This window comes from Schistocerca nitens, chromosome 2 (assembly GCF_023898315.1).
Source record: "Schistocerca nitens isolate TAMUIC-IGC-003100 chromosome 2, iqSchNite1.1, whole genome shotgun sequence".
Classification (NCBI taxonomy): domain Eukaryota; kingdom Metazoa; phylum Arthropoda; class Insecta; order Orthoptera; family Acrididae; genus Schistocerca; species Schistocerca nitens.
Window position 1 is genome coordinate 160,489,958 of NC_064615.1, and position 14,031 is coordinate 160,503,988.

Sequence of the window (14,031 nt, forward strand, 5' to 3'; positions counted from 1 at the left end):
CCGTACATATAAATTGATATACACTACTGGCCATTAAAATTGCTACACCAAGAAGAAATGTAGATGATAAACGGTTATACATTGGACAAATATATTATACTAGAACTGACATGTGATTACAATTTGGGTGCATAGATTTTGAGAAATCAGTACCCAGAACAACCACCTCTGGCCGTCATAACGGCCTTGATACGCCTGCGCATTGAGTCAAACAGAGTTTGGGTGGCGTGTACAGGTACATGCACCTTCAACACGATATCACAGTTCATCAAGAGTAGTGACTGGAGTATTGTGACGAGCCAGTTGCTCGGCCACCATTGACCAGACGTTTTCAGTTAGTGAGAGATCTGGAGAATGTGCTGGGCAGTGCAGCAGTCGAACATTTTCTGTTTACAGAATGACCCGTACAGGACCTGCAACATGCGGTCGTGCACTATCCTGCTGAAATGTTGGGTTTCGCAGGGATCGAATGAAGGGTAGAGCCACGGGTCGTAACACATCTGAAATGTAACGTTCACTGTTCAAAGTTCCGTCAATGTGAACAAGAGGTGACCGAGACGTGTAGCCAATGGCACCCCATACCATCACGCCGGGTGATACGCCAGTATGGCGATGACTAATACACGCTTTCAATGTGCGTTCACCGCCGTGTCACCAAACACGGATACCACCATCATGATGCTGTAAACAGAACCTGGATTCATCCGAAAAAATGACATTCAGCCATTCGTGCACCCAGGTTCGTCGTTGAGTACACCATCGCAGGCGCTCCTGTCTGTGATGCAGGGTCAAGGGTAACCGTAGCCATGGTCGCCGAGCTGATAGTCCATGCTGCTGAGACGTCATCGAACAGCTCATACAGATGGTTGTCGTCTTGCAAACGTCCCCATCTCTCAGGGATCGAGACGTTGCTGCACGATCCGTTACAGCCATGCGGATAAGATGCCTGTCACCTCGACTGCTAGTGATACGAGGCCGTTGAAATCCAGCACGGCGTTCCGTATTACCCTCATGAACACACCGATTCCCTATTGTGCTAACAGTCATTGGATGTCGACCAACGCGAGCAGCAATGTCGCGATACGATGAACCGCAATCGCGATAGGCTGCAATCCGATCTCTATCAAAGTCGGAAACGTGATGGTACGCATTTCTCCTCCTAACACGAGGCATCACAACATCGTTTCACCAGGCAACGCCGGTCAGCTGCTGTTTGTGTATGAGAAATCGGTTGGAAACTTTCCTCGTGTCAGCACGTTGTAGGTGTCGCCACCGGCACCAACGTTGTGTGAATGCTCCGAAAAGCTAATCATTTGCATATCACAACGTCTTCTTCCTGTCGGTTAAATTTCGCGTCTGTAGCACGTCATCTTCGTGGTGTAGCAATTTTAATGGCCAGTAGTGTACATATACGTGTGTATGTGTGTGTTCCATATATCCTCACAAACTACCGCAACGATTTCAGCCACATTTGGTACACGTGTCACCTACTGTTTGGAAAGAATTACTGTGGGGCTAAGAATCTCATACCTATCGAAGGTGTGGGAATGAAAAGCAGTGTAGCCCATGACACAAGAGTAGCCATACTTCAGTCATACACTATTTTAGAATAGCATCACGTAGTGACTTGCAACAAACTTTATACATAATTTAAAACCTTTACAAAACGTTACCTCGCTGGCAACAAATACAAATCGAAGAAAGCAAAAAAGTTTATCGCTTCCTTCACATTTTATGTCCATGCAGTATAACTGCCACATGAAGTACGCCATTTTAATTTATTACTTCTGTAATCCTACTAGTAGTGTATTTGAGGCGCAGTCATGAATGTACCAGCAAAACTATAGGTCAGGAAATATGACGCGATAAAAACTGAGATGTGTGAAAAACTGCTGCATCATACATGACGTTTTAAGGCGTTACTTCTTTACTACTGATGCTATTCACAACACACTTTGCAGAATATATCCACAAATGTCGTTGAATGTACGTACAGAAATATTTCGTTTTACCACTCACAGTTCAGGAGATGTAAAATACTGGGATGCGTAAAAAACTGTGGAACCATGTACGACGTTTTAATTTATTGCTAGTTTACTACTAACTGTACTCGCAATTCCATTCTTCCCGACAGTATCGACATACGCCGCTGAATGTACCTAGGAAAATATATCATTGTAAGAAATATAATTTAGAAGATGTGCTGGCCGCCGTGACCAAGTGGTTCTAGGCGCTTCAGTCAGGAACCGCGCTGCTGCTACTGTCGCAGGTTCGAATCGTGCCTCGGTCATGGATGTGTGTGATGTCCTTAGATGAGTTAGTTTTAAGTAGTTCTAAGTCTAGGGGACTGATGACCTCAGATGTTAAGCCCCATAATGCTTAGAGCCATTTGAACCATTTGAATCAGAAGGTGTGTCTAATAAACACTGATATTCGTGAAAAACTGCCTCAACTAGCCACCTTCTAACCAACACACGGCCATCATTGGCGCTGATGCAGAACCAGCTTTCATCAGGAAACACAACATACTTCCACCCTGCCTTCCAAAGGACGTCTTACTTGACATCACTGAAACTGCAAATGACGATGGTTTGGGGTCAGTGGAATGCACGCTACAGGGCGTCGGGCTCGGAGCCGTCCTTGAAGTCACCAATTTGTAACAGTTCGTTCTGTCAAATCGCTGCTGCAGATTCAGTACGATGCGCCGGAGCCACATGCCGAAACCAATGGATAATTGCGCCACTTGGCCGTCAGGATTTCGATCTTCTTGCGGCCGTACTGTCTTGTGACCACCACCGCCAGTAATCATGTTCAGTGGCTACATTCCTGCAAAGTTTGGTTCAAATGGCTCTGAGCACTATGGGACTTAACTGCTGAGGTCATCAGTCCCCTAGAACTTAGAACTACTTAAACCTAACCTAAGGACATCACACACATCCATGTCCGAGGCAGGATTCGAACCTGCGACCGTAGCGGTCGCGCGGTTCCAGACTGTAGCGCCTAGGACCGCTCGGCCACTCCGGCCGGCTTCCTGCCAAGTCTTTCTGCAATATCGCAGAAGGAACATTCAGCTTTTTATAGCCTTATCACACGACCTCATTCAAACTCAGTGAGTTGTTGATAATTACGTCTTTGTCGCCTTTATGGAATTCTTGACTAAGATCGGTTCACCAGGTCAAATCTCAAAGGCAACTAACGCTCATGGCCTTGACAGTGTATATTTAAAGAGAACCTGATTTGCATTCTCGAAGTGAAGCTAGAAATGTCACCCTTACGTGAATAGCGCGATGTTTAAATAGATATCTTCTTTCAGGCGTAGAAAAACTCTTACCAATTTCTGTTCATCCCGCCCAGTAGCTCCTTGGAGTTGCGATTTTTTTCCGTCACTGCATATGTACAGGTTCCGAAACTCTCGCAACCGAGTGACGCAAAACTTTTTTTGATGTTTGTAGTTGTAGCGTTGCTAATCTGTTTCCATTAATTTTTTGTTTGTCATTCTTGTGGCTGTATGGTTGCGGTTCGTCTCGAATTCCTCTCTTGTGTCAACTTCTTCATCTAACAGTGGCGCTTTCATTCAACATCCTCAGTTATATATTGGGTTTATTCCTATCTCTGCCTTCCCCTACAGTTTTTATTCTCTACAGCTCCATTAATTGCCACAACAGTAGTCCTGTCATCCCGTCACATCTTCGTGCTAACGTTTTACACAGTCTCCTCTCCTAGTCGATTCTGTGGAGAATCTCATTTGTCATTACTCCATTTAATTTTCAACATCCATCTGTAGCACCACGTCTGAAACGCTTCGATTTTCTTCCTTTCCGGTTTTTGACACTTTATGACTCACTTCAGTTCAGCAATGAGCATTATCAGAAAATAATACTTCAAATTAAGGTCAAAGTTTGCTACTCAAATTTCTTCTCGGAAGGAGTGAAATTTCTTCAGTTTGATTTTAATTTTATCGTTAATCTCGTTTCTACTACCTCTCATTACTTTCGTATTTCTTCAGTTTACTCTCTTTTGCATTCACCAAACGTACTTGGCGTCAAATATTTAAACGTGGCAGATGGGAATCCCCTACCACAGAAGCAGTCGCTGGTATGACTAGGCTTGCACGCAGTTTCGTCACGGAACCGAATATGCTTAGGCAACAGCAAAAATAGAGGGTAAAACAGTGTTTATTGACAAAAATATTCAATATACACTAGTTGAGACACTGTCATGATACTGTATTACGACTGTCTTCAGGTAATACTCGCTGAGTGGAGCCGTTGTCTGGTTATATTCACGTTTGTGGATAGATGTCTCCTTGGGAGCTATTTGTGTGACGTAACTCGGGGGCCTAATGTAGTCCGTGTCGTGTGCAAACTCTCTGAGTCCAACCTTAGCTATGTTGCGCCTCAATCGTAGGTAGCTCTGTGCTATTCTGTGTAGACTGTGCCTCCCACCTTCTGGAGAACACAGCACAGTCCAAAGAGCATGCTCATAAAACCCTTCATCCCATTTAGAATATCCTGCCGTTCTTTCTCAATTTTAATTGGGGTTAACAATATAATAAGCGTATCTTATCACTGATATTCTCTCATCCTGTATTTTAATTCCACCCTGAACTTCTCTGTTATTTCTATCATTGCTTCTTCAACGTGCTGTCGGGACAGAGGACTAAATCTCTATCCTATAGCTTTTCGAATCTGTACACTATGTTCTTGGTTCTTCTATAACAACTTTTCCTTTTGGTTCTTGTGGATATTGCATATTATGTGATTTTATCTACAATTTACATCTATTTTTCTGAGTATTTTGAATGTCTCGCACTACTTAACATTATCGAAAATTGTTTCTAGATAAACACATTCTACGAACGTGTATTAATTTTTCCTATGTCTTGCTTCCGTTTTCAACTGTAACATTAGAAAAGCGTCTCCGGTGCATTTCTCTTCTCTGAAGTGAAGCTGATATGTGGCTAACAGTCCTGACTCTTCTTTTCTGTTCTTCTGTATATTGCTCTCGTGACCAATTTAGATGCATGAATGATGATTTAAATAATACAACACTGCCGCAGTTATGTTTCTTCACGCATAGCACCAAGCGTTTTAGGATTTTATTCCCATTTTCAAGTGCATATATTTATTGCTACTTTATGTGATGTCTGCGTGGATGATGTTCTGCTTTTCTTGCCATGCAGTCGTATTTTTATGATTCTATTGCAATTTAAAAATCGGTGAATATAGATCTAGGAATTTCGTTGATAGTAATGTTAGAAAATAACATTTCTTGTAATTCTACTTACACATATTAGGCCTCCCTTACTGCAACATGAATTCAAGCTCCGACTATTGGAATGTTTCCATTTCGTTGGTAATTCAGTCTTTTCTCATGCTGACCATACCCTTGGCCACCCCTCACGCAGATCCCAACGCTAAACAATCCGAAATATTTTGCCAATGTAGAGAAAAAAACTAGACATTGTTTCAATTACAGGCCAAATGCCCTGCTGGTAAACATTACGTGTCTTCAATGCAGCCGTTTCCATTTCCTTCTGCATCCTCATGCCGTTGTTCATTGGCGATTCTTTAATCTCTTAGTGACTGTTTCCTACCCCAAAGGTAAGACGGTGCCTCGAATATTCTGTCCGTTTCCCTGCCACCTTTGACAAGGTTTTTGGCAGAACGAGGGTAACTCCTTACACCGGAAGTCTGCGACGACCATTGCTGAAGATTCCTATTCGGCATCTAAACAGCGGAAAAAAATATTTTGTAAACGTTCCTCAAATTATGATTTTAACTATTTAATCATTTTTGATCCTAAGATGTCAGAAATCGATAGCCACTAGGGGGAAAAATTGCGAGTATAGATTAAAGCAAATAATTTTTTCTGATTTTGTTGGTTATTGTTCCAACCGACAGTATGTCCGTAATACGTAACTTTTTCTATGATAGGACACTCATGACATGAGTGCAGCCTTAAAATATAGGCAACCCCATACCGCCGACGCGCAGCATGTCGGCTTTACAAAGAAGTGACTGATATGAAAAGGGAGGGATGACTTGAAGCCTATAAGTACGTTCAACCGTGGCCAAGTGGAGCGTCTCTGACTAGTAATTAAAACTTCGTTGGTCCCGGGTCTGGTATTAGCCAATGATTCAATTCTGAATAGAAGTATTCTAACATGACTTCCGAAGACTTCCGGTACAAGGAGTCAATATCATTCTGGCACCAGCCTTGCCAAAAAGGAAAGAAGAGCGGACACAGTTTCAAGGAATTCTGTTATCCTTGGAGTGGAAAATGTCCCTAAAAGGTTGAAGAATAATCAATGATCAACGGCATGCAGACACAGAAGGCAATGAAAATCACTGCACTGAAGACAATGTGTATGCACAGAATATGTGGCTTGTAATTGAAAATATGTCATGATGATCCCTCTGTAGGAAAAATATTTCGGCTTGGTTTCCTATTCGAATCTCCGGAATGGGCTGCCAACAAGGAGGTATTCAAGAGGAAACTATACAATAACGAAAGGGTAACATTCTACGAGTCGACAAGTGAAATGGAGAAAGTCTGTCGCAGAGAAGCTAGAAAATCTGAAAATGGCACTGCAAAGTCTCAGTCTACAACAGTGGGGGCTAGTGAAGTTAAATGGAAAGAAGATAAGGATTTCTGGTGAGACGGATATAGAGTAATATCATAACGTCAGCAGAAAATGGTGTAATGGGGTAGGATTCGTTATAAATTGGAGCTAGAGATTTACTGTGTTCAGTTCAGTGAACGGGTTGGTCTCGTTAGAGACAAAAACAAAACAACGCCAAAAACAACATGTCGACGTCAAAAGCAGAAGATGACGAGACAGAAAAAGAAATCCAGCATATGAAAGGAGAAGATAAACTAATAATCACAGTAGATTGGAACTCTGTTATAGAGGAAGGAACGAAAGACTGAGTTACGGGAGGATATGGACTTGGGAGTAGAAATGAGATATCAGGAGACGAATAGAGGTCTGCAATAAATTTCGGCTAGTAGTAGTGGATAAACTGTTCAAAATTCACAAGAGGAGGTGGTGTACCTGGAAAAGACATCGGGCACGGGAAGGTTCATGATCAGACAGAGGTTCCGAAATCTATTTCTGGATTGTAGGGGATACCCAGGAGCAGATATGTAGACTCAGATCGCAATTTAATGATGATGAAGAGCAGAAGGTGGTTTGAGATAATCATCAGAAAGAAATACTGTGAAAACGTGGGATATTTATAATTATTGAGAAATGATTATATGCGTATGAAATTCTTTGTGACTGCGATAGTGAATACCACAGTTCGCAGTTCAGCTGAAAAGTAAAGGACATCTCTAAAAAGTAACCTCACATAAGTTGGAGGGTCAAAGGTCTAAAGAAGAGCACGAGTAAGAAATTTTCGCTAGTGAACCAAGTAATTCAACTGATCGATGAAAGGATGTACAAGAATGTTCAGGGAAAGACAGGTATCCAGCAGTATAAGTCTGGAATGAAATAAATGGGAATTACTGGGAAGCAAAGGTGGAATGGCAGCAGGAAACATGTGAAGAAATCGAAAAGGAATTAGTCGTCGATGGGAATGATTCAGCTTATAGGAAAGTCAAATCACCTCCCATTGAAGGGCGGCAACATTAAGAGTGAGATAGGAATATCACTGTTAAACGCAGATGAGAGAGCTCATAGGTTGAATGCCTCTATGAGAGCGAGGAACTGTTTGTTATGAACCATTCACATGATGAATTTGCCGGCACAGTGGTCTGGTCTTATCTCTTGACTCTGTCCTTATGTCTTTGAAGGGCGGCAACATTAAGAGTGAGATAGGAATATCACTTTTAAACGCAGATGAGAGAGCTCATAGGTTGAATGCCTCTATGAGAGCGAGGAACTGTTTGTTATGAACCATTCACATGATGAATTTGCCGGCACAGTGGTCTGGTCTTATCTCTTGACTCTGTCCTTATGTCTTTGTTATGTTAGGACACGTTTTAAACAGATCTGATGACGGTCACCACTGACCGAAATCAATAGTCTAAGAACTAAATTTTTGTGGTCGTACACTGGAATGAAGAAAACATATGCTGTTTGGAGCTACTACATAACAGGTCTAAAAATTGCGACAATAACTTGAATTGAACTGAACTTAATATTCCTTAAACCACCTTCCACAGATTCCCTTGACAGTAATACGCGAACAGCCAACAAGCTTCACCATTTATGGGGTAGTCGTTTCCAGACGCCTAGGCATAGGGATCTGCTTATTGTCAAAGTTGCTTATGTCAGTGCAGTGTCCCATTTGCAGTCCGTATCGTCGCTGGATGATTCCCATTCGTCCAATCCCCACTTGTACTTTATTACAGCTTCATGTGCTCGAAACCCCACCAAGTGACACCCAATTTCCCGGAGGGCAGTGGTTATAATATGTGGCTCATCATTGTAAACTCATCATAAAAAGTTTTTTTGGGTCTCTTAGTTTCCATCAAACTATGTCACTTTTCCAATTTTTTACTTCTTGTGAAGTTGCACTAGCTTCCTCATCCCCTTTGGACAGATATACATTAATCCTCTGAACTAGCTGTCAGTTGAGTTTCTCATCCACAAACAGTTGTCCACCAAGACGTTCTTTAAGTGCAAGAAGAGGGAATAGGCTATCGGAAAAAGACTGGGAATGTAGAATGGTGATGAAAAGTTTCCAACGGAAATGCTAAGCTGTATCTTTGATGCGGTAAGTGGTGTGCCGACTCTAGTGCTTATGAAGAAGGACTCTCCTGGAGGACATTTACCCGTCTGTCAATTGTGGATGGAAAGTCTCACTGTGAAGAACATTTCAGAAAACACTTCAGATCGAGCAGGGTTAGCACACTGCACTTTCTGTCGGGAGGAAGACGGTTTAAATCCTCATCCGGCCATCCAGATTTAGGTTTGTGGTGATTTCTCTAAATCGTTCCAGGCAAATGCAGGCACTGATCCTTTCTCATCCTTCTATAAACCGGCCTTGGCTCTGTCCCTAATGACCGATCTGGCGGAGGAATGATAAACTCTGATTTTCCTTTTTAGGGCACTGTATCTCAGTCGACATCAACGGAACCCTCATAGAATCACACAGGTTTACGCCGGTCTGCTGTAAGTCTGCCTGACTATTAAGACTCCTTTTTCCAAGGATAGTTGAAAGGGTCCTGTAGCCACCTTTCATTAGTCCGGTAGCCCATTTTCACTACCATTTCTCTTTCTTTTCCTTGTTTCTCTTTTCTCGTAATTATCATAGTGGCGTGATTGAATGAATGTGGTTGTGTGTCACGTTGCTAGACGATGGCGTAGTCTGCTGCAGAAAGTCTGCGATAGTCGTACAGATTCAGCAGGAGTTGTACAGAATAGCCAACTCTCGTAGTGGTCAAGTAGGCAAAGAGGTTTTCGCTACTTGTGAGAAATCCACCTGTGTTAGGTTGGTGGCGGAAATGGCATCTTTGGGTTTTCCGGGCCACGCGGAGCGTGGAAGAGGCTGGAGAAGCAGTAGGCAGTCTGCCGCCGGTACGGGAAGCGTCCACAGCTGTGCTCCAGTCGAAGAAGGTGAGTTAGACTGACCGCGTGGCGCGCTGTTACTTGGCGAGGGGAGAGCTGTTAGCTTTTGGTCTCGCTTTTCAAATCTGGAAGATTGCTTTGCCTTGTCGCAGCAAGATTTTTCTTTTAGCAAATTTCTGTAGCAGACTTGGATCCGCCGGAAGAGCGCCACACAAAGTTGTCGATAAGAAGTGAGCACTCGCTTCTGTATGAATGTCTGTTTGCCTTCAGCTGTGCCTGCCTAAGCTTTCACATTTCTAAATATTTAGAGCTTTGCCTTCTCGTAAATTTTCCTTGCTGTATGTATCTTTCGTCCGTGGGGAGCCGACCACGTGGTAGAACATCATAGTTGTTGGGCTACCGGCATCACTAACTGTCCGATCGCATGTTTGTTTTAGATAATGTTAACAAGACTGTGTGATGTGATATTGTTGGAATTTGGCACTATACCTAGAAATTGTGTCTCCACAAACCACGTGTTATCAGGAACCGTGTGCATGCCTCACATCCTGATCTTAGGAATAAATGATTTTATCTGCAATTTTCTCTTGTGTTCCGAGATTACATTTTTGCACCTAAGCCAGTCACCTCGTAGCTTTCCCGTTAGCACATCCAATGCGTTTCCTTATGCACAGGTCCAGTGATTAGTCTCCTCTTGTATTTTATAACAAATGCTTTAGATTAAGTCTTATTTTCAGGTGTGTTGCTGGGAGCTGATCTTATGCAGTGTTCATGCATTTTCTTATTTTATTTTAAATGTTTGAATGTCGTGAAGAGTGCACGGGCAATACTATTAATTACATTGTATCCGCTGTGAGCGACCTCACAACGTATGCATTTTTGTGAGTTTTTGGTCTGTGATCAAATTAATTTATTTTCCGACTCGACCAAACCTTCGATGGTTAGAGTCGGTGGCGACCCTAATCTTCTCAAGTTAATTTCATAAGCAATAAGTATTCCCATTCCCAATAATAAGGAATAACCCGTAGTAACAGGTTAGTTACATAGTGTCGACGTGTCACGTTGGAATGTACACTAAAATGACAAAAGTCATGGCATGCCGATATGCACAATAGAGTTGGCGGTAGTATCGCGTACACAAGGTATAAAAGTGACAGTGCACTGGCGTATCTGTCTTTTGTACTCACAAGGGAACCTCCCAATCGCACCCCCCTCAGATTTAGTTATAAGTTGGCACAGTGGATAGGCGTGGAAAAACTGAACACAGATCAATCGAGAAAACAGGAAGAAGTTGTGTGGAACTATGAAAAAAATTAGTAAAATATACAAACTGAGTAGACCATGCGCAAGATAAGCAGCATCAAGGACAATGGCAGTCTAGCAGAGCCGTGGTCCCGTGGTTAGCGAAAGCAGCTGCGGTATGAGAGGTCCTAGGTTCAAGTCTTCCCCCGAGCGAAAATTTTAATTTTTTATTTTCAGTTTATGTGACAAACTCTTATGTTTTCATCACTTTTTTGGAAGTGATTATCACATCCACAAGAAAACCTAAATCGGGCAAGGTAGAAGAATCTTTTTACCCATTCGCCAAGTGTACAAGTTAGATGGGTCGACAAGATATTCCTGTCATGTTACGCATATGCCGTCACCAGTGTCGTATGGAATATATCAGACGTGTTTTCCTGTGGAGGAATCGGTTGACCTATGACCTTGCGATCAAATGTTTTCGGTTCCCATTGGAGAGGCACGTCCTTTCGTCTACTAATCGCACGGTTTTGCGGTGCGGTCGCAAAACACAGACACTAAACTTATTGCAGTGAACAGAGACGTCAATGAACGAACGGACAGATCATAACTTTGCGAAAATAAAGAAAGTAAAACTTTCAGTTGAGGGAAAACTTGAACCACGGACCTTTCGCTCCGCAGCTACTCACGCTAACCACGGGACCACGGCGATCCTAACCTTACATTCTCCTTGATGTTGCATATCTGGCGCATGGACTACTCAGTTTGTATATTTTACTAATTTTTTTCACGGTTCCACACAACTTCTTCCTGTTTTCTCGATTGATCTGTGTTCAGTTTTTCAAGCCCTATCCACTGTGCCAACTTATAACTGAATCTGAGGGGGGTGAGATGGGGAGGTTCCCTTGTCAGGTGATTCATGTGTAAAGAAATATTTCCGAGTGAAGAGAATTAAAGAAAGTTAACAGACTTTCAACGTGGAATGGTAGTTGGAGCTCTGAGCACTATGGGATTTAACAATTGAGATCATCAGTTCATCAGTGCACTAAAAGTTAGAACTACTTAAACCTAGCCTAAGGACATCACACACATCCAAGCACGAGGTAGGATTTGAACCTACGACCGTAGCGGTCAGGTGGTTCTAGACTGAAGCGCCTAAAACCGCTCGGCCACAGCGGCCGGCTTGGAGCTCGGCCCACGGGACATTCCATTTCAGAAATACAAAGGGAATCCAATATTTCGAGGTTCACAACATTTCAGGCATTACCTCACCACGGACAAAGCAGTGGCCGAAGGCCTTCACGTAACGACCGGTAGCGGTGTTTCCATATAGGTGTCAACGCTAACAGACAAGCAACACTTCTTGAAATAACCGCAGATGTCAACGTGACACTTACAATGAGCGTATCTGTTAGAAAAGTGCGGCGTAAATTGGCATTAATGGGCTGTGCAAACAGACGACCGAAGCGACTGCCTTTGCTAACAGCACGACATCGCCTTCAGTACCTCTCCTGGGCTTCTAACCACATCGGCTGGACCCTAGACGACTGGAGAAACGTTGCTTGGTCACAAGAGTGACGATTTCACTTGGTAAGAGCTGATGATAGGATTCGATTGTGGCGCATAACCCTCGAAGAAAGGGCCCCAAGTTGTCATCAAGGCACATCAAACTCTCGGTGGCTTCACAATGGGGTGATCTGTGTTTTACATCTAACGAAGTGGGTCCTGTAGTCCAACTGAACCGATCATTGACTGGAAATGGCTATATTCGGCTACCTTGAGACCAGTTGCAGCCATTAGTGGACTTCATGTCCACAAACAATGATGGGATTTTTACGGATGAGAATGTTGCATGTCACCGGGCCACAATTAGTTCGCGTTTAGTTTGAAGAACATTCTGGGCAATTCGACCGAGTTATTTGGCCACCCATTGAACACTTTTGGCACATAATCGGAAGGTCAGGTCGTGCATAAAATTCTGTACCAGCAACACTTTCGCAATTATGGACGGCTACAGGGGCAGCATGGCTCGGTATTTCTGCAAGTGACTCCCAGGGGACTTGTTGAGTCCATACCGCGTCGAACTGCAGCACGACGCCCGCCAAAAGGTGATTCGACACGGTATTTGACACCTCACTGTGTCATGTAAAGGTCTCCGGTAACTTGGCGGTGTCTCCAATGTAAGATTCCACGTCAATGCAGTAAAGAGACACGGTCATTTTGTGATACTCGCAAACTTACTCAACACAACCTATGCAGTACTTCCCGTTGCCCTCGACTCGTGGAATTTGGCAAGAAGCAGGGTTTCGCTTCACAAGTACAGGAATTATCTGAACACTTCTAATTTGGGCGTCTATCACGTGACAAAAATATTGTTTTGCCATTACAGACGTACACTGCATTCGTAACAACAAACTCAGAAGTTACTGTAGGGATTTCGATCCTGTTTTCAATGATAGAATGACTAACCCCAGGAAGCTTTGTGTGTACAACGGATAGATGTTTCGTGCTAACTGGCTGAGTTGCGATGAAGTGATGTGCTCCACCGCAGTGCAAACGATGCGTTTGTATTCTGGTGATGAAAGGCGTCCGACTTCCACGTCACGCGGGCTCATTCTAATTACAAACATGTTTTCCCTGACAGTTCACGTCTACTTCACGTACAGCATTTGTGTTGTTTCAGAGCAGATTAATGCCCATGTTTGACCTACGATTGCACATCCATTGTTTGGAATACTGTTTCCGATACGTCATAAACTATAAAAGGCAGTTGTCAGAAGCTAAGCGCTGTGAAAACGACCTCTTGCCCATCAGGGGCTCCGTGGGTATATAGGTTAAACTGGTGCTGAATCTATCACCCCAGATCATATAAAATGACAGATTATCTGTGGTGTCACCGCCAGACACCACACTTGCTAGGTGGTACCCTTTAAATCGGCCGCGGTCCGGTAGTATACGTCGGACCCGCGTGTAGCCACTGTCAGTGATTGCAGACCGAGCGCCACCACACGGCAGGTCTAGAGAGACGTCCTAGCACTCGCCCCAGTTGTACAGCAGACATTGCCAGAGATGGATCAATGACAAATACGCTCTCATTTGCCGAGACGATAGTTAGCATAGCCTTCAGCTTCGTCATTTGCTACGACCTAGCAAGGCGCCATTACCAGTTAATATTGAGATTGTAAAACATGTATCATCAAGAGCGATGTTCAAATGGTTCAAATGGCTCTGAGCACTATGGGACTCAACTGCTGAGGTTATTAGTCCCC